The 20,900-nt window shown below is 36.1% G+C and overlaps 1 long non-coding RNA gene across 1 annotated transcript in view; it reads left to right on the top strand.

The window, feature by feature from the left end:
• LOC127557567 (uncharacterized) overlaps positions 1 to 20,588 on the top strand; it is a 32,868-nt gene extending 12,280 nt beyond the window's left edge. The window contains exons 2-3 of the long non-coding RNA XR_007952591.1: positions 18,206 to 18,332; positions 19,912 to 20,588. This is a non-coding gene — a long non-coding RNA (uncharacterized LOC127557567). The remainder of the gene's footprint in view (positions 1 to 18,205; positions 18,333 to 19,911) is intronic.
• The last annotated feature ends 312 nt before the right edge of the window (positions 20,589 to 20,900 follow it).

The raw sequence follows: 20,900 nt of genomic DNA, 5'->3' as shown, positions 1-20,900 counted from the left end.
TGAGCTCAAATCTGATCTCAGACACTTAACACTTCCTGTGTGAGCCTGGGAAAGTCACTTAATCCCAATTGCTTCAGCAAATATATGTTGTGTGTGTGTGTGTGTGTGTGTGTGAGAGAGAGAGAAAGAGAGAGAGAGAGAGAGAGAGAGAGAGAGAGAGAGAGAGAGAGAGAGAGAGAAAGAGAGAGAGAGAGAAAGAGAAAGAGAGAGAGAGAGAGAGAGAGAGAGAGAGAGAGAGAGAGAGAGAGAGAGAGAGAGAGAGAGAGAGAGAGAAAGAGAGATCCAAGAACCTGAGCTGAATGAAATGATTTGAGAGAAGATCAATAGAGGGAAATAGATATGATATTGTAGTGGTATAAAAAGGATCACCTGGAAAGAAAGTATGTTCATACCTACTTTGTCAAGGGACAAATAGTTTTGGATTCAATGGCATCCTGGGTTGAAAATGAAAGAAAGAAACTTTCCTAGTTTATTTCAGTTGATGCACTGGTTCATTGAAGAAAAGCAATTTTGAAAGACTTTAGAATTCTGATCAATTCAGTGACAAACTACATTTCCAGAGGATTAGTGATGAGTTATCTACCTCCTGTCAGAGAAGTGATGAATACAAAATAAGATGTACAATTCTGGATAGACAAGATGGGGATTCATTTTGCTAAACTCTGCAGTTTGTTATATGATGTTCTTTTCTTTCTTTTTAATTGTGGAAAAGAAAAGAAATACTTATAAAGAAAAAAATAAAATATGTAAGTTAACAAAAGCCATCAGAGAGATGAACTCTTCCTGTGAAAGACACAATGTATAAAAGGTTAATATATAATTATAAAACGATGCACAAAGCCATCAGAGATGAGCTACTCTTTGTGTGAGAAACAAGCTGAGATGTAATTAGAAGGGAAACTGTTAAAAACCAGTGCCTCTTTCCATAGAATTCTCTTCTATTTGCCCCTTTGATAATAGGAGAGGTGAAAGGGCAAAGATAGGAGGAGGGAAAAAGGGAGAGAGGAGAAAGTACTTTCCCACCCCTGCTGTAAGTTTGAACAGAAAACAATAACTAGTTAAAAACAGGTTCAAAGGGGAAACTCTCTGGATTTCATCAAACAGTCTGGACAGAGAACAGCAGTAAGTTACACCCCAGGGCAAGGTCCCTTTCCCTCCCTCTCCCTTGCACCTGGACGGTTTGGAGTGGTCCTGTCCTGTCTTTGCCATATTAGGAACTCTCAGACAAGAACTGAGACTCAATGAGGAACTATTTCCTTCAGCCCAGTGGAGTCATGTCCCACCAAAGTAAACATCTCCAGGTCTTTCTGCAGTTTGTCTTGGATGTCTCCTTTAGCTAGAGCACACCTGGCAGCACAGCCCCCATCAGCCCCTGACTGCATTCTTTTAGAAATCCAAATCAAACTGGCCAGCAGGAAAGCAAGGCAGTTGGCCATATTCCAGAAATGCAAACAATCGAAGCAATCATAATACAACAATTAAACTTGTCCATTATATTTTAACCTGTACCTTGAAGTCTAATATAATTTTTCATTTGCCTTTTTATAACTTGCCTTTTTTTATTCCTGTAGGGAAAAAATAACTACCTCAGTATCTCTACTTCTACTTTTTGGTTTCTGTTAAATGGCCATATTTTCTGATAAATGGCCATCTCATAATGGGATAGAGTAGGGACAGGACCTGTGATTTCGTTACTATAGGGTTTCCACTGAGGAAATTCCTTTTACCAATACAGATCTGCCACTTAGAGATTTGGTTAACGGATACTAAGAAGTCAATGGCCAATTTGTGTCAAAGAGAAAGCTTGGACTTTGGTCTTCCTAAGCCTAGGATTTCTTCAAGGTCTGCTACCTACTAACCACACTCTCTCATCAATTGTTTTTTTTTGTTTTGTTTTGTTTGTTTTTTGTTTTTTGTTTTTTTGTGTTTCTGAGATCAAGTTTCCCCCTGTTCTCACCCATTCTTCAGATGCAGCAGCCTTTCCCTTTCATGACCCACTCCCCTAGTAATTGTCACTGAGACAATTTCCCACCCCTGCAACCTGAACCAGCCTGCCATATTGGTGACAGACTTAGTGGGGGCATTCAATCAGTTTAAGCCCATCACAACTTTCAATGTCCAAGTTTAAGTGATCCATTAGCCTTAGGGGTCCTGGTAGCAGGTATCACAGGCCTGGTTTGCTAATTGTTAAAAAAATGGAAAATCCTTTACTGCAGAAATTCTTGACTTTTTCTATGTCAGTCCTTTTGGCACTCTGGTGAAACCTAGTGCACCTGTGTTTTATTACCTACATTCATAATTAAATAAATACTAAATTTCAGTTAAGGATTAGTAAAAATTAAGATGTAATTATTTCTTATCCAAGTTCAGATCCTCCCTCCTCCCCTTGAATTCTGTCAGGTTAAGAATCCTTGCTTTAATGTGAGACCTTTCATAGTGGAAAAGAAAATAAACATGTGTAAAACAAATAAAAATTTTAAACATTAAATAAAAAAACCCATCAGAGAGATGAACTACTCCATGTAAGGACAGGTAGTATTGTATTTTCCTGAAACAACACATTCATAAACATTTCTAACATATCTAACATAGGTCTAATTATTGACCAATCGTTGAACATTAGTGATCTTTAGTTTTTGAAGGCTCTTCATGTGAAGGACTATTTTTGTTGGTCCTCCAAGGTTTTGAGTAATAACAGATCCATAACAAGGGTGGGACAAACAGGGCTTTGGCCCAGGATGACAAAATTTAGATGTCTGGGTTGTGGTGCCATGATTCCTGATCCTGAAATAAGGACCATATAGACTTTTTTCTTTCCACATTTTGGAGGGAATTAGGTACAGGGTAAATGAATTCAATAAGATATATAAAATATTTAACTTATAATATGATTTCTGTTTTTTCCCTAGTTTATTTCTCATGTACAAAGAAGGGTCGCTGGCATAATTTTTAAATTTATTGTGAGGGTAGAGTAGAAAAATTGATGGATTTGGAGTCAGAATCTTAGAACCTAAATTATACCATAGTTTTCGCTACCTTTGCAAGCATAGGCAAGTCACTTGAATACTCTGTGCTAAATTTTCCAAATCTCTTTGATGTTTTTCCACATGAGAGAAAGTTGTTGAATTAATAGCCAATATCCACATGGCACTTTAAGTTGTACAAAATACTTTATGATATCTCATTTGATCCTTAGAATAACTGTATGAGGGAGGGCTCATTGTTATTGCCATTTTACTAGCTTATTGCTTTACCACGATTCCTTTCATTTGAATTGCACTGTCCTCATTATGCTATCTGTGCCCAGTTATATGAGTAATTGCCTTTTGGTTGGTTTCTGCTGTGATTAGCCATAACATGGGGATAATAAGGAAATGTTCATGTGGTTTCATACCCAGATAGACTGAGTTATTCTAATTCAAAAGGTATTTGTTGAATACAGATTGCCTAGACCTGAGCTTATTAAGATACATGAGAAAAATAAGTAGTTCTAGCTGTGAGAGAACTTAAACTAAAGTTAAGGAAACAAAGCAGATGTACATTACAAAATAAACTTCACCTTGACTTTGCTCTAAGTCTTAATTACTGTATTGGAAGTTCTAAGAGCTTTTGGTATTTTTTCCTATATTTAGAAGCACTGATATCTTTTAAAAAGCCAATAAAAATCATGGATCTCTAGAGCTTGAATGGACCTTAGAAATCATGACTCCAACCCCTCCCCTATTTTATAGATGAGTAAACTGAGGTCCAACATCACAAAGTGGTAAAAGATGTAGGATTTGAACCTAGTCCTCTGACTGCAGAATCACTGCTTTTTCCTTTTTATTACTGAAATAGGTGAGAGAGGATGGATGGATGAACTGGCATACCTATTTCTAATTCTAGAGATGCAATGGAAAGTATGTGTCCTACTCTTGGTGAATCAATAAACATCACTTTTCTTATTAGCAAATATGCTAATAACTCATTAATAAAAGGACATAGGCATTTGGATTCTATGAGGATTTCCATCAGACATAAGGAACAAAGTAAAAAGATGAAAAAAGAGCAGTAACAGAGAAATGGGGATGAGAAATCAGTGATGCTCTCTGTATTGGGTTCCTATCATGTGCAAAGTGCTAGTAGCTCTCAGCTCTTCCTTGCTCCCCTTTCCCTATTTCTGCCTCCAATTTAAGAATAAAGTTTTACTTAACTGGGGATGATGGCTTTTTCTGATTTAGGAAATCCTAAGATGGAGCCTGAGAAGCAAAGCCAGGCAGGATCCTCAGAGTCAAAAAAGAGCCAGAAAGCATTAAGGAAATAATTGACCTAAAAGGTCAATCTCTTGCTTGTGGACAGGACAATTACTTGTCTGGCTAAATCCAAGAGCCCAACAAATACTGGAAACTGTGTCGTCATCAGTGTAGGTAGTGAGTGGTCAAAAGCATCTCTTTGAGACACCCTTTTAGAGACAGAATATTCTTGATATCTTTCCTTCCTAATACAGTATTTTGTCCTATCTGGAAGGGCCCTGGTTATAAAGCATCCCACTTTCTTAACAAATTTTAAGATCAGTAAATAAAAATAAGTTAATTTATAAGTATTTGCATAAAGATGGCACACCAATCCTATTCAGTCAACTGTCTCATCAATGGTCTTTGGCTATTTCATTCCAGTCCTCCTTTTAATTCAAATGGAGGCGAAAAGTTATTTATGTATCTCTATGTCTAAATATTGATACAAAGCAAACAATAAGTGTTTATCAGGTGCTTACTATGTAGGCACTGTGTTGGGTGCCGGGGATACAAGTATAATGAATGAAATAATTCTTTCCTCAAGGAACTTACATTCTAATAAAAGAGACAAGGACATTTTATATATATACACACATATATACATACATATGCATAGTATGTATATATATATATACACACACATGTATATATGTGTGCAAATGCATATATATATATATATGTATATATATATATATAACAAAAATAATTACAAACTACTTAAACATAAAGTCATTTGGAAGAAAGGGGACTAGAAGTTGAGGATATTAAGAAAGATTATCTATAAAAGGTGGGGTTAGAACTCTGGCTTGAAAGGGATTCAGTAAAACAGAGTAAGGAAGGAGGGCACACCAGGCTTGGGGAGATGGGAAATATGTGTTTGAGGAACAAAAAGAAAGTTGATTTATCTGGATCGTGTAATACAGAAAAGGGCTGTAATATGTAGCAATAAAGCTGGAAAAATAGGCCACATTTGAAGGACTTTGGAGACAAAATAGAGGAGTTCATATTTGATTCTAGAGACTATATGAAACTATTGGAGTTGATTGAATAGGGGAGTGATATAATCAAATCTGTATTTAAGGAAAATAATTTTGGAGGCAGAGTGGGAGATGGACTGGACTGGGGAGGAAGTTGAAGCAGATAGAACAATTAGGGTTTGTGTTATAATAATCTAGTCACTAAGTAATGGAGGCCCAAACTGAGGTTGTGTGCTAGAGACATTTAAGAGATAAAAATCAGCAAGATTTGAAAACTGATTGTCTATGTGGAGTACAGGAAAGAGAGAAGAGAAAGAAAAAGCCATCATTATGAACCTGGTAGAAGAAAGATTGTATCTTTTAATAAAAATAGGTTGGGGTTGAAGGACAGAAAAATAATGAATTTTGTGTTGGACATCAAGTTCGAGATGCATTCAAGACATTCAGTTTAAAATATCCAATAGGCAATTGGTGATGTGAGATTAAAGCTCAGGGGAGAATCTGAGACTACATATCTAGATCAACAGAGAGATAATGAAGATCATGGCAGCTGATGAGATAACAGATGAACAGATAGACAGAGAGAGAGGCAGAAACAAAGAGAGAGAGAGAGAGAGAGAGAGAGAGAGAGAGAGAGAGAGAGAGAGAGAGACAGAGACAGAGACAGAGACAGAGACAGAGAGACAAAGAAAGGACAGAGATGGAGACAAGACCGAGAAACACAGAGAGAAAAAGAAATAAAGAGATAGTGAGCCAGAGACAACAAAGAAGAGAGAGAGGTAGAAAGTTTGTGTGTTAAAGGTAGAAAAGAAAAGGACCTATGAAAGAATTTTGAGGAACACTCACAGTTGGGTGACTAGATAGGTATGATGAACCAGCATAGACGTTTGAGAAGGAGTGATTAGGCAGTAAGAGGAGAACTAAGAGAAAACTGAATCACAAAATCCCACACAAGCTAGAATAATCAGGAGGTGTAACTGGCTAACAATATCAGGAGCAATATGGTGCTAGTGTTGCTGGAAAGGATGAGGATTTTTCAAAAAAAAAAAAAGAACATAAGATTTGGCAATTAAGAAATAACTGTGGAAGGAGCAGTTTTAGTTGAGTGTTGAGATGAGAAGCCAAATCTCAAGGAAAAGGTAGTCTAATCTGCATGAAGATCAGTGGTTAGGATATGGCTCCTACAAAGCATGGGGAAGATTTGGACATGTTTGATGACAGTACAGAAAGAACTAGAAAATAGAGAAAGTTTAGAGAGAGATGGGTTAATGAGCAAGTTTGCAACCATTGGAGAAAATAGGAAGATACAATTTCAAGAACATGTATAGAAGACTTGGCTTTGACAAGGAAAAGGATCACCTCATGATCAGATCCTGAGGGAAATAAGGAGAGATTGAGGAGGATCATAAAGGAATGAAGAAAAGGAGATGAGAGAACTCATAGAGGAGGATCTCAATTTTTTCATTAACATCCTTAACTGATAATAAATAAGAGGGGGAAAAATGTGGAAAACTTGAGGAGAAAAGAGATTTGTAAACATTTTTCAGAAACAGATAAAGAACCAATTAGGAAAGAATAAAATGATTGCCTGGTTGAAGACAGATAGCTTGAATTTAAAATATGCCCAGGAAGCTTGGTTTTGTGATTTCTGTAAGTGAGTAGGAGTGGTAGAAACAGATGGAAGGAGAAGACTAGGTCTTAGGCTTTACATGGTATGAGTAGTTTAAGACAAAAGAGTAAGGAATTCAGTAATAAATTAACAATGTAAAATTTAATTGGATATGTATTATAGGGTTAAGATTGGGAAGGGAGGAAAGTGTAGTTCAATGGGGGAAGAGATGAGGAACAATGATCTGAGACAATACTATAGGATGGAGGGATTAGAGGAAACATTGAACCTCAGGAATAGATTTAGGAAAGGTGAGATCATTTATTTATTTATTTATTTTAAAATAACTTTTTATTGACAGAGAGAGGTGAGATTTAAAGAGACATGAAATGATAGATTATGACCAGATAGACCATGCCGGGGTCCTCAAACTTTTTAAATAGAGGGCCAGTTCACTGTCCCTCAGACTGTTAGAGGGCTGGACTATAGTAAAAACAAAAACTTTGTTTTGTGGGCCTTTAAATAAAGAAACTTCATAGCCCTGGGTGAGGGGGGTAAACGTCCTTAGCTCCTGAATCTGGCCTGTGGGCTATAGTTTGAGGATTCCTAAGACTTGTTTTTAAATAACAAATTGAATCACTTGTGGATAATGGTGAGATCCAGTGTGTGACCATTTTTGTGTGACTGACACTGGGTGAAGGAGTTGGTCATGGGATTTAAGGATATGGAAGAATTGGGAGGTTAGGGAAATTGGGTGGGGCATTGATGTGAATGTTAAAATTCCCTACAATATGGATAGCCGTGAGAGAGAAGTGGAAGACAATGAATTAGATGCTGAATTCCTTAGGAAAAAAAGAATGATCTGGGGACTGGCAAACAACAGTTGCCTTAAACAATCTGTCTTAGATGGACAATTTCGATTCTGTAAACTTCAAAGGAAAAGAGTTGCTGAATGATTATGGAAAAGTCAAGTCTGGAAGTGCCTTGGGGGATACTCTAACTCTTCTTTAAAGACAGAGTGTCAAAGAGTGTGACTGATGGTGTGAATGAGAGGTGATGTCTGTGGAGGCAGGGCTAGAAATGCATTAGTCCCATGAAAGAAAGATAATGAGAGAAAGAAGTTTCTATAGAGTTGGAAACCTATCTTGCTTCTCCTTTTATTTTTTCATTGTTGCATGAAATGCAGCAAAATATTGTCAGTTTGATCTGATGCCAGATCAAACATTCTAGCCATTAAATCATTATATGTGCACCCTACACCTTTGCTAAAGATTCCATAATTGACCCATGATTTGGGACACCACTCATGTTCCCTGTTTCCTGCCTCCAGAGAGATTATGCCATATGCTAAATACTAACTGGCACTTCTTATGTAGCATATTTAGCTTTGTTATTTAGTCATTTCAGTCATGTCCAACTATTTGTGATTCTACTTGGAGTTTTCTTGGCAGAGATACAGGACAGGTTTGACATTTCCTTCTTCAGCCCATTTTACAGATCAGGAAACTGAGGCAAACAGTGTTAAGTGACTTGCCCAGAGTCACACAACAACTAAGTGTTGGGGATCGAATTTGAATTTAGATCTTCTTGATTCCAGGTCTGGAGCTCTCTCTATGCTACCCTAGCTGCCCTATTGCAGTTGCAAAGGTGAAAAATAAAATTCAAAGTGGACTTCCAATATACACTCATTGTATGACCTTAAGCAAATAATTTAATTATATTGAACCTCAATTTCCTCATTAACCACATGGGAATTTACAAAAAGGAAGTAAATAGAATCTGCAAACTATAGACTAGTGGTGACTTCTGGTTGATAGCAAGAGTCTCAGGGCTTATCTTAAAACTACCGTGTTTCCCCGATAATAAGACCTATCCCAAAAATAAGCCCTCCCCTTACTGTGTAATATTCCTCTAAAATAAGCCCTTCCCCGAAAATAACCCTATTGAGATTGCTACTGTAGTGAAGGTGATCCCCTGCACTACACACTACATTACGGTACCCTCTGTATGCACCGATCCCCCCTCCCCCCATGACAGATTGGGTCCACTTCTTCTGAAGGAAATAGAGGCGCAAGCCATCCAGGATGGAATTCAGGGTATGGACACTTATGACGATGTTGTTGAAGAAGATGACATGATCATTATTGAATAAAGGTACTTTTTTTTGTTCACATTTACCTGTTTATTTAAATTGCTGTTAATGTTCATTAAAATAAGCCCTCCTCTGAAAATAAGCCCTCTGGTGTTTTTCCGTCCAAAAAAAAAAATAAGACAGTGTCTTATTATCGGGGAAACATGGTAAGAGCTTTGATCTAATTCCCTGGGTCCTGTGATGAGAAGCATACAAAGCAAGCTGCCTTGGAAGTTCAGAACTCACTCTTAACCGTTTTTTCTCAACTATTCCAGCTAACACCATAGAGAAAGTCCTGAAGGAAGGAGTACCACCATCAGGGAAGCACAAGAGGGACTTCGGTGATGAGGTCTTCTGAGCATAGAATATGGGTCTTGCACTGCTAAAAATCCATTCAGAGAGAAAGATCCAAGGCAGTAATTCTCCATTTTCATTCTCTTCTTTCTTTTCCTCTCTTCTGAGACATATGCCTTGTTTCCTGGAGATAGTTTTATATATTTTTAATTTATGTATTTATTTACTTATTTTTTGCAGCGGCAATTGGGATTAAGTGACTTGCCTAAAGTCACACAGCCAGGAAGTGTTAAGTGTCTGAGGTCACATTTGAACTCAGGTCCTCCTGACTTTAGGACTGGTGCTCTAACCACTGTGCCATCTAGCTGCCCCATAGTTTTATATCTTTAAAAAAATTGTTTGTCCTTTTGCTTACTTTGTCTCTTAAGTTGTTAATTATGATTAATACTAATATCTTTCACATTATTTTAAAAAATTTTATTAAAATTTTTTAGGTTATACATGTACATTCATTTTTTTTATATATTTCTAGATGAGCTATTTTAGAAGAGAAAAATCAGAACAAAAGGGAAAAACCACAATAAAGAAAAACAACCAAAAAACCCCATTGAAAACAGTATTCTTTGATCCACATTCAGTCTTCATAGTTCTTTTTCTGAATGCAGATGGCATTTTTCATCCAAAATTTATTGGAATTTATTTATATCACTGAATTGCTGAGAAGAGCTAAGTCTTATCATAGTTGATCATCATATAATCTTGCTGTTACTGTGTATGATATTCTTCTGTTTTACTCACTTCACTTAGCATCAGTTTTTATGTGTTTTCCAGATTTTTCTGAAATTAGCCTACTTACCATTTTGTACAGAAAAATAATACTCCATTACTTTCATATACCATAACTTATTCAGCCATTCCCCAATTGATGGGCATCCACTAATTTTCCAATTCTTTGCCACCACAAAAAGAGCTACTATAAACATTTTTGCACATGTGGGTCCTTTTCCCTCTTTTATGATCTCTTTGGGATAGAGATCCATTGCTTATCTGCTGCAATATTCATCTAATATGTCAATATTCAAATGCAGCAGAGAAGAAGTGATTGGAAAAAAGCTTCCTGGGAAAAAGAGAGATTTAAAACTGGTATTTTGCCTGATTGCATTCTCTGGTAGGGGGCTCAAAGCACAGAAAAGAACTTCAAGAGCAGAGCAATTACTTATTTTGGGGTCTCTTCCCAGGAAAGAGAAGCAAAGAGGAGAATGGCCCAACTATTTGGTCTGTTATTGAGGTAGGACTTTTCTATTTTAATTTCCATTGTTTCTTGTGGATAACTAAATCCATGATGTCACGACTATAAAGAACTCTTGATGAGGAATTTTCCTCTGTCAGTGTAAACAACTTTATGTCATAGAGAGTTGTTAGAGGTAATGAATAGAAAGCATAGGAATAAGGAAGATCCATGTTCAAGTCCTTATTCTGACACCTTTGGTCTATGGGACCTCGGGCAACATATTTTACAAGTCTCCCTGAAGAGGAAGTAGGGGACAATATAAACCTTCCTGAATTTTTGTTTGCTGATCTGTCAGTGAGATGCTATCACTGACTGAGTACCTTCAGGAAGATTTTATGATCCTATCAGATACTTTTAAAAAATCTGAATTTCACACATCAGTGTTGAAAGACCAGATCAAAGGCCTAGTATTTAGTCAGTCAGTCAATGTGTCTCTCTGTCTCTTTCCCTCTCCCTCTCCCTTCTTCTCTTTCCCCCTTTCTCTCTTTGAAAGATGGAAAACTTAAATTTCTGTATTAGTTTGTGAGAAGACATTATTCATGGTTTCCTTAAATAACAAAATTAACTGGGGTTCACTGGTTTCTAGAATCTTGTTACAGCCAAGGGCTAAATTATATTGAAGAAGTGAACTGTTTTCATCTGTGCATAAAATTTAATTTTTTAAGGCAGTTCCAAAAATGTATATATTTATAAGGAGTCTTCCCATCTAAATCTCTGGGTAGACAAAGAGTAGTAGGTGAAATTGAACTCAGATGGAAGCACTAATTTGACCTAGTTCTTCTTTGTTATGGCTTAATCTTTCATTTCTGTCATTATCGGACTTGTCGTCATAAAGATCTTAATTAAAATTCTGCCTCAGACATATTCTAGCTGTGTGACACTGGGCAAATAATTTAATCTCTCTCAGCTTCAGTTACCTCATCTATAAAATAAAGGGATTAGATACCTTACCTTCTAAGGTCTTTCATACCTCTAAATCTATGATCTTATGACTCAAAAGTACAACAAGGGTCCTAGATTTAGAGGTAGCTAAGTAGATAGGAAGATAGAACATAGGCTTAGAGTTAAAAAGACCTAAGCTCAGATACTTACTAGCTGTATGGCCCTGGGCAAGTCACTTAATTCTGTCTCAATTTCCCCATCTGTAAAATGGGTTAATAATAATATCTGCCATTCAGAGTTGTGAGCATCAAGTGAGATATGTTTAGTACAGTGTCCATTACATAATAGGTGCTTAAGAAATGAATGATGTTTGTGATTCTGGATATATCAGAGACTTATTCATGAAGCTCCTAGATGATGGTTGTTATGATGGTTGTGGTCGTGGTTGTTGGAAGCTAGGTGATATGATGGATAGAACTCTGAGCCTAGAGTTAGAAAAACATGAGTTCAAATCTGGCACCAGACACTTACTAGCTCTGGGCTCGCCACTTAGTGGGCGAGCCACTTAATCATGTTTGTCTTAGTTTCCTCTTCTGTAAAATCAGCTGAAAAAGGAAATGGCAAATTATTCCTGCATTTTTTGGGGAAAAAAAGATTACAAAGAGTGTACACTAGCAAAATGACACAACAAAAATATCAAAGGCTTGTTGATGAAGCTCTGGGATCATAGAGAAGATCTTTACAGAATTTGATCAAGAAGTGACATTAGAGAAAGTAGAAGAAAAGCAGAAAACTGGAAAAATACTTTTATAGCGGATTTCTCTGACAAAGGCCCTATTTTTCAAATATATAGATAAGGGAGTCAAATTTATAAGAATCTGAGTCATTCCTCAACTGGTAAATTGTCAAAAGATATGAATAAGCTGTTTTCAGGAGAAATTGAAAGCTATCTGTAGTCAAAGGAAAAATGCTCCAAATCATTACTGATTAGAGAAATGCAAATTAAAACAACTCTTAGGTACTACCTCACATCCATCTGATTGGCTAATAGAACAAAGAAGAAAAATGATTGATTTGGAGGGGATGTGGAAACATTGGAACACTAATACACTGTTTATGTAGTTGTGAATTGATGCAACCATTCTGGAGGACAATTTGGAACTATGCCCCAAAGGCAGCCAAATTAAGAATGCCTTTGATCCAACAATACCACTACTAGGTCTGTATTCCAAACCTTTTTTTTTTTTTTTAAAGAAAGAAAAGAAAAAAAATTAACAAAAATATTTATACTGTGTTAGTGAAGAATTGGCAATAAAGAGATGATCATCAATTGGGGAAAGGCTGGACAAATTGTGGTATGGCTGGACAAATTGTAGTATATGATTGTGATAGAATACTGTTGTGGTATAAGAAATGATGAGCAGGATACTTTCAGAAAAGCCTTGCTTTTCTGGAACTGATGCAAAATGAAGTGAGCAGAACCAAGAAAACATTGTACATAGTAAAAACTATATTTTATGATGATCAACTGTGAATGACTTAGTTATTGTCAACAATACAGAAATCCAAGACAGTTCTGAATTCTTTGATGAAAAATGCTATCACCTTCAAAGAAAGGATAGTTAAGATCTGAAAAGCAGATCAAATTATAATTTTTAAAACTTTATTTTTCTTGAGTTTTTTTTTTGGGGGGGTCTTTGTTTTTTGTTTTTTGTTTTTTTTTTGGCAACATGTCTAATATGGAAATATGTTTTGCATGACTGCACATGTATCATCTATAGCATATTGCCTGTCTTCTCAAGGAGGGAAAAAGAGAGGAAGGGAGGGAGAGAAAATTTGGGACTCAAATTTTTTGAAAAAAATTAACATTAAAAATTGTTTTTACCTATAATTGGGAGAAGAAAAAGAAATGATTTTAGAGATCACCTAATTAATCCAACCTTCTCATTTTATAGATAAAGAAACTAAAATGTAACAGCTTACCCAAGGTCACCCAGATAGTAAGTCACAGAACTAAGGTCCTATGATTCTGAGATCTAGACTTCTTTGTACAATACCAGACAAAGCAATTAGTTCATGGACTGGGTAGACCAAGGGTGTTGGCTGGAGCTGAGTGTAGAAAGAAGCAAGAAAGAAGAGATATAGATTGGAAGACAGCCTGACACATTTGAGTTCCATATCAAAATAGGGGTACTCCTACCTCCATAAAATCAGGAAAAGAGCTCAAAGAATCCAATAAAAAAGTGTTCCATTCTGCCTAAAGCAATATATCCATGCATTTGGTTGCCAGCCAAACAAGTAGGCAAATAGTTTCTTCTCTCTTTCCTCCGAATGAATATATTGGAGGAACCATTTCCCCAGTAGTGTGAATTTCATTTTATGCAGCTGTACTAAAAGAGGAACTAGAAACTGATACTAGAATATGCTTCCTATGTCTCTACAAAAATGTCCACCTTCAGAGAGCCTTTTGGAACTTCTTCTTAAAGAGCTCTCCTTATAAGCTGGTGGCTGTCCTCTGGGCCACACATCAGGTAGATGTACACATGAGATTTGGCTAAGGACTCAAATCCCTGTTATAAATTACTAGTTGGATCACAGTCACACAGCTACAATGGGCAAGACCTCCACACAACTAGAGGCAAGGCAAAATGAAAAGTTTTCACTGACTTTGTTAAGTTCTGGGAAGTAGAAAGTCACCAAGAAAGAGAAGCATGAGCTGAATCTGGGGACCATTTGTGTCATTAAACTATAATCCAAGTAACAGGCATGCTGTTACTATTAAGTCTCAATTAAGAAGTGACTTGAATCTGCTCTAGATCTTTTAAAATTTTAATTTAAATGTTTTTAATTAGGAAAAATAATTTCTCCCTCTCACCACCTCCATAAAAAAGAAACCCATGTAGCAAATGTGCATAATCAAGTAAAACAAACTTCCACATCAGCATTATCCAAAAAATATGTGGCTCATGTTTCTTCCTTAGCCCTCTAGAATTGTGGTTGATTATAGCATCAATGAGAATTCTTAAACCTTACAAAGTTGTCTTTTTATAATTTATTAATTAGTTTTCTGGTTCTTCTTATTGCACTCTGCATCAGTTCATACAACTCTTCCTAGGTTTCCATGAAATCATCCCTTTTAAATCCATATGCCATAATTTGTCAATTCATTTCTCAACTGATGGGCATCCATCTGCTATAGACTTTGCTGCAATATAGAGTAGGTGGGAAGAGGCTTCCTTGGTAATGTCTTCCCTCATTCCCCCAGCTAAGAGTATTCTGTCTTTTCTCAGCATTTCTAGAGTGTTTTGTCTAAATCTTTATCTGCTTCCATCATGGCTTCTTACATATTTTATTTATCCATTCATTTCTCAAATTTGGCAGTTAGATGCCAAATATGAGACATTCCCTGCCCTCACAGGGCTCACATTTAATAGGAAACAGTGTGCACATATATAAGTGTAATAGGATAATCAAGGAAATCTTCTGTTACTTACTACCTAATTCATTTCCCCCCAGATCTGAACATGCACCCTGGCTCCTTCTGGTAAGCAGACCCATTGTTAAAGTATATGTACAAATAAAAATTTCTGGTTGGTTCCCCATGACTGAAGGTTGTATCAAAAATGATTGGTATCTGAACAGGAAAGAGTTGCTCACTCAGTAGACTTTTAAAGTAGGAGAAAACTTAGAGGATCATAAATTTAGGGTGAGAAGAGAACTTTGAGGTCATTGAATCCAGACCTTTATTTTTTTGATAAAAAACTGAAACACAGAGATTAGATGATCTGCTCAAGTTATACAACAAATAAGTGTCTGAGCTGAAAGGTGACCCCAAGTTACTGCAAAGTCTAATATTCTATGTACTCGATAGTATTGTTTCTCTTCCACCATTTTTCTCTCTTCCAGAAAACACTTATATAATATTTTAAAGTTTAAAGAAAATGTTTTGCATGTTATTTCATTTAGTTCTCACAAAGTTCTGTGAAAGCTGGAGCTATGATTATTTCCATCTTACAGATGAAGAAAGGGTGACACAAATATGATTCTAATTCATATCTTCCTGACTCCAAGGTCAAGCCTCCATCCCTCTTTTTGCCCCCTTGTTGAGTATCATATATGTTAGGACTCTGACACCTTTTTAATCTCCTTTCCCTGACTTCTCAACAGTTATAGGGTTTGCTCTCAATGGCAATTAAGAGCCGGTGCTTATCCAGATTGAGTTCAAATCTCTGGCTCTTTTATCTGTTTTGTGTTTCTTTTTCTAAGTACAGATGACTGAATAACAATCCCAAGATAGCTATTCCTAACCTTGGTGGAAATCCTATAAACCTAGTGCTCCTGGGTCCAAAGGCTGGTCTCTTAAATAACTTCTTAAAGGAAGATGAGCTCAAAGCACGTACAGCATGACTTAGCAGAAGATAGGGATCTTGTGAATTGCTTAGAAAGGACACAGAGGGTATGAAGGTAAAATACCTTTTCAACAATATCATAAATTTTTTTATTTTTTGATGTTTTAAATATTAGCCTCCAAGAGAGTTTAAAAGAAACTGGGGGAAATTTTCGTCATTCTTTGAATATTTGTCAACAGGTAATTATAAATCTTTTGTGTTTTGAGTAGGCAGCTAGGTAGGGTAATGGGTAGATGGTTGGGTTTAGAATCAGGAACATCTGAGTTCAAATCTACTTCAGATACATATTAGCTGTGTGACCCTAGCCAAGTCTGTAAAAAGGGGACAATAAAGGGCTACCCTACTTCCTAGGAATTTGTGAAAATTAAATTGCTTTGCAAAACTTTAAGTGCTATATAAATGCTAACTACTGTTGTTATTATATAATGAAAAAGATAAATAGCTTTCCTATACCTGATTGATTTTGTACACTGAAAGACTTTATGAAAGATATTGCATCGATCCATTTTGAATTGAACTATATATGAGCCAGACCAAAAATTTATTTGAAAGATTATCTCCCTTTTTATAGAGAGGGGTGAAAAGGTGGTAGTAGTAGTATGTGTAATAATCCAGAGACAATGAGAAAAATCTTGACCCCCTCTCTTTAGAGGTTAAGCTCCCTCAGGGACTGAAACTAGTTCACATTATCCCAGAACTGGGACCTCTTAATGTGAGGGAACAACCCATCATTAACCAATGTCATTTAACTCACTAGTATTCCCAGGTAACTCTCTAAGGAATTCTATGTTGCCAGAGGTTATATCCTCATAAATGCCAGAAACAAAACAGAACACTGAGAGACTACTGAGGGATTTTTTTTTTTCTATAGCAGCTGGGAGAATCAGGACAAACCTCATGGTCATGATAACCCTGAAGCTGAAATTTAAAGGAAGCTAGGGTTTCTGAGAGGCAGAAATAAGATGGGAGGCTAATTTCAGATATAGGAGGCAGCCAGGCAAAGTTCCAGAGATAGAAAGCTGTGTAAAAAGAACAGCAACAAAACTAGTTTGGTAATAAGTATAGTATGAAAAGAATAATGTATAAGTCTGGAAAGCTAGATTAGAACCAGAATGCAAAGGGCAGAATGGATAGACCTGAAGTCAGTAAGACTCATCTTCTTTGATTAAAATCTGGTCTCAGATACTTACTAGCTGGGTGATTCTGGGCAAGTGATTTAATCCTGTTGGTCTCAGTTTCCTCCTCTGTAAAATGAGCTGGAGAGGGAAATGGCAAACCTCTCCAATATGTCTATCAAGAAAACCCCAAATGGGTTCATGAAGAGTTTGATATGACTGAAAAATAACTGAACAACAAAGCAAACCAGAAGTTCCATGACTGTGATTTTTTTTTTTAATCTTTGTGTCCCCAGCATCTGTCACTGTACCTTGAATGTAATAGGTAATTTCAGGTTGAAGTAAATAGGACAGGTACTAGCAAAGGAGGGAGAAATAACTCCCATTAAAACTACTTCCAAATTTATCATTTGGAAAGTTTTCCTTGTTTTAATCTGACACTTTCCTTTTAACCCAAATAATTCTTGCTACCATCTAATTCCAGTTCTTCTTTATGGGCAATTTAGAACAATCAATTACTACTCACCCTACTTGATAATGACTTTTAATTATTGAACAATCATTTATTAAGAGCCTACTATGTAACTACCTCCTCTATTCAAACTTCCATCTATTTACAAACATCACAATTATAACTGAGGGTTTTCCCTTCCATTTAAACACTCTTCATTACTCAACTCTTTCTCTCATGGGTATTATATTTTGAGAAATTACTTTAATAAAACACTTGCATGGACCTAATCTGAGTTCTGAGAAACATTACAGGACTCACCCACCACCAGATGCTAATTAACAAATTCCTTTGTGGCTCTAATTTGTTGACAATAAAGAAATCTGCCCACACAATCTTCATCTGAAAATGACAATTCTGTAACAGTAATTCCACCCACTCTTAAGGACATCAAGCCTTCTAACCCATTCATATTCTACTTTGAATGTCAAAAACTACATGGAAGCTATAAAGTTTGAGCTCTGATTCAGTCAACATTTCAGAAATGTTTAATATATCCCTGCTACCTCCTCTCTCTTCTACTTCCAGATACTTTTGTATCTGAGAATGAAAGGAACTTGTAACTTGGTATTTGCAATCTTCTGTGAAGTCCTCAAGTAAGTATTACTGTTACATTGATCCTAGAATAGGATAGAATGGACACTAATGGTTTATTTTCTAGATTTTGAACCTATGCATGGGTCATTAATAATCTGAGTGTTTTTCTTTTCAGCAAACCCAGAAGTTTGAACAGCAAGTCTGCAATATCTTTGACATTACTACCCTGAAGCATCAAGTTTTACCTGCCATTTTGTAATGTGGCTATGTGAGTGTTTTCCTTGCGGGAACATCATATTAAGGTTGGTAGAAATTGATACAGCACAGGAGCTCTGTCTTAAAAAATATTAGATATTTCTTAGCAAAAAAAAAAAAAGATTAATGGAACCTCTTTTTTTACCTATGAAATTAACTGTGATGATAAGACCAAAAAAGTTGAGTTTTAATACAATCAAGAAATCTGGGTTGACCTGGCTCTGACACTTACTGGCTCTGGGATCATGGGCAAGTCTCTTAACTTTTCTGAGCCTCAGTTTCCCCATATGGTAAATGTGATTTCTCAAACTATTTATCTAATATAACAGAAGATGCTCACTCTCTTCTGTTAAGGGGCTCTAGCTCTAGTAGACCAAATTCATTACTGGGGGAGCCTGGCCTCTAAAGACAGGGGACAGACTTTCCCCCTTCTCACACTCTCTGACTCCTTATGTTCCCAAACAGAGCCTCAGAGAAAAATCAGTTAAAATACAGATTTGATTCAGATTTAGAGTATCCTGAAAAAGAATCAAAAGAGTCTTCCAGAAAGGTATTCAGTGAAAAAAGTAGATCAGGTATAAGGTAGCAAATTATTTCTTCTACATGAGGAAAATGTTTGAAACACTAAAGATTTATAAGAATTCATTGACAATGACTTAAAACATGAAACAGTGATCTATGCCTGGTATTATACTCTCCCAGGAACTTAGTACTTAAAACATAAAAAATAAAATATGTTGAGGTATTGCTGAATAGACATTTCAATTTCAATTTGATACTTCCCTTTCTAAATAATTTCCTTTAGGGTAAAAAGGAGTGAAGAGATACATACACACAGAAAGAAATGGAGATAGATAGATAGATAGACAGAGAAAGAGACAGAGACAGAAAGAAAAAGTTCCATGCTGCACATTTAGGGGAGAGAGGAAGAAGAACAAGTAAGAGTGGAAATTGTCTCTTTCTTTAAAGTCAACTAAGTGGACAACACTTCTGACTCAGTGGCTAATCATCTTTGAGGTAGCCTTCTTGCCCTTCTGCTAATATGATGATGACGAATTACTGTATAATCCTAAAGTCCATCACCATGAGCATGTACATACCTGGAAGTTGCCAATGGAATTCAGCTCAATTTCATGCATATTCCTATGGGGTATGCCCTAACCAGAGCAGATGAGAAAGTTGGGAACAATCATCTTCAATCTTTTTGTCTTTTTGTGTAGTATCATAAGAGCTATGGGTTGTTGTAATTATCAAATGAGATAACATATTAATTTTTGTAAACTTCAAATGAGCAATGTAATATATATTGTTATGATTCATTAGGTAGGTCAGGAAACCTTCCTCTACGGTTTTGAACATAGGATTATATTTGCTAATTTTCTAAGATATTTCTGGAAAAAAGAATATGCATTTGTTGGAAAGAAAAAAAAAGTTTGTTTCAATTTTTTTTAATTTTTAATTTTAAACTTTAAGTAGCACATCTTTTTCCTTTTTATCTTGAACAATTTTCACACTGACCAAGATAAATCTTCTCCTTCTTTCCACTTTCCTTTATTCTTCTTCTTTACTCAAAATATACATAGGTTTTCAAAGCCACTTGATTGTTGTTGTTTATCCTTCCTTCAGAAAGAGCACCAGTGACATCAGGATGGCAGTGTTTTATCTTTCAAGTGAATTGAATTTAAGCAAGGCTCAGACCTGAGCAGAGATAAAAGCCTCATTCTCTCTTTGAGTCATCAAAATCCTTATGTCAAGATTATTGGTGATAGCTATTTGGAAAAAGCTTCTGAAGAAAAAAGTAAGTTCCTAACTACAGCCTGGCTTGTAATTGTTTAATAGTTCACTAATGAGGCTTGGATCAGAAGAAATGGAATTTCTTTGGGGCTTGAGCTCGACTAACTGGTAAGCTTTGGGATGGTCAAATTTTCCCTAACTCTCATGGGAGAGTTGACAGAGAAATCTGAAGGAAACACCTGTTTTTGTACTGTGTAGTACACAAAACAAATTGCAATAGCCAATCCTACTTTATTCTCCAGCATCCCTAGAAGACATCTCAACTTTAAGTACAGAAGTATCTAACTACTGCCAACTAGTCCAGGTTGAGAATGAGAGGCTCTCAAGACTCTACTGATATAGAAGCTGATTGTCTTATCATCACACTCCTTAAAGCTTATGTCTTCAGCAGCTTGGATGTGGACTAATTTATTGCACTTACTTCCTTCTTTCATCAGAAAATGAAGTGAATTAATCCAAAATAGGTTCTGAATTAATAAAAGTTCCCATTACTTTAGGAATAAAAAGAAATCCACCAATCAATCAACGAGTATTTATTAAGTGTCTACTTGTTAGACACTGGGGATACAAAGATAAAAATAAAATAATCCCTTTTCCCAAAGAGTTCACATTTTTGTCAGAGGAAATAATATAATCAACAAGGAAAAAGTATGCAAAACAAACCTTTATATAAAATAAATACAAGTTAATTTAGTGAGAAGGCACTATGAGTTATAGACAGGGAGTGGGGAATTAAAGAAAAACCTCTTTTCAGGGCAGTAGGTGGCATAGTGGATAGAGTCCCGAAGTCTGGGAGATCTGAGTTCAAGTCTAGTCTCAAA

The sequence above is a fragment of the Antechinus flavipes genome, chromosome 1, assembly GCF_016432865.1.
Source record: "Antechinus flavipes isolate AdamAnt ecotype Samford, QLD, Australia chromosome 1, AdamAnt_v2, whole genome shotgun sequence".
Taxonomy (NCBI): domain Eukaryota; kingdom Metazoa; phylum Chordata; class Mammalia; order Dasyuromorphia; family Dasyuridae; genus Antechinus; species Antechinus flavipes.
Note: the sequence above shows the minus strand (reverse complement) of the source record. Positions and strands in the feature narration are given on the sequence as shown.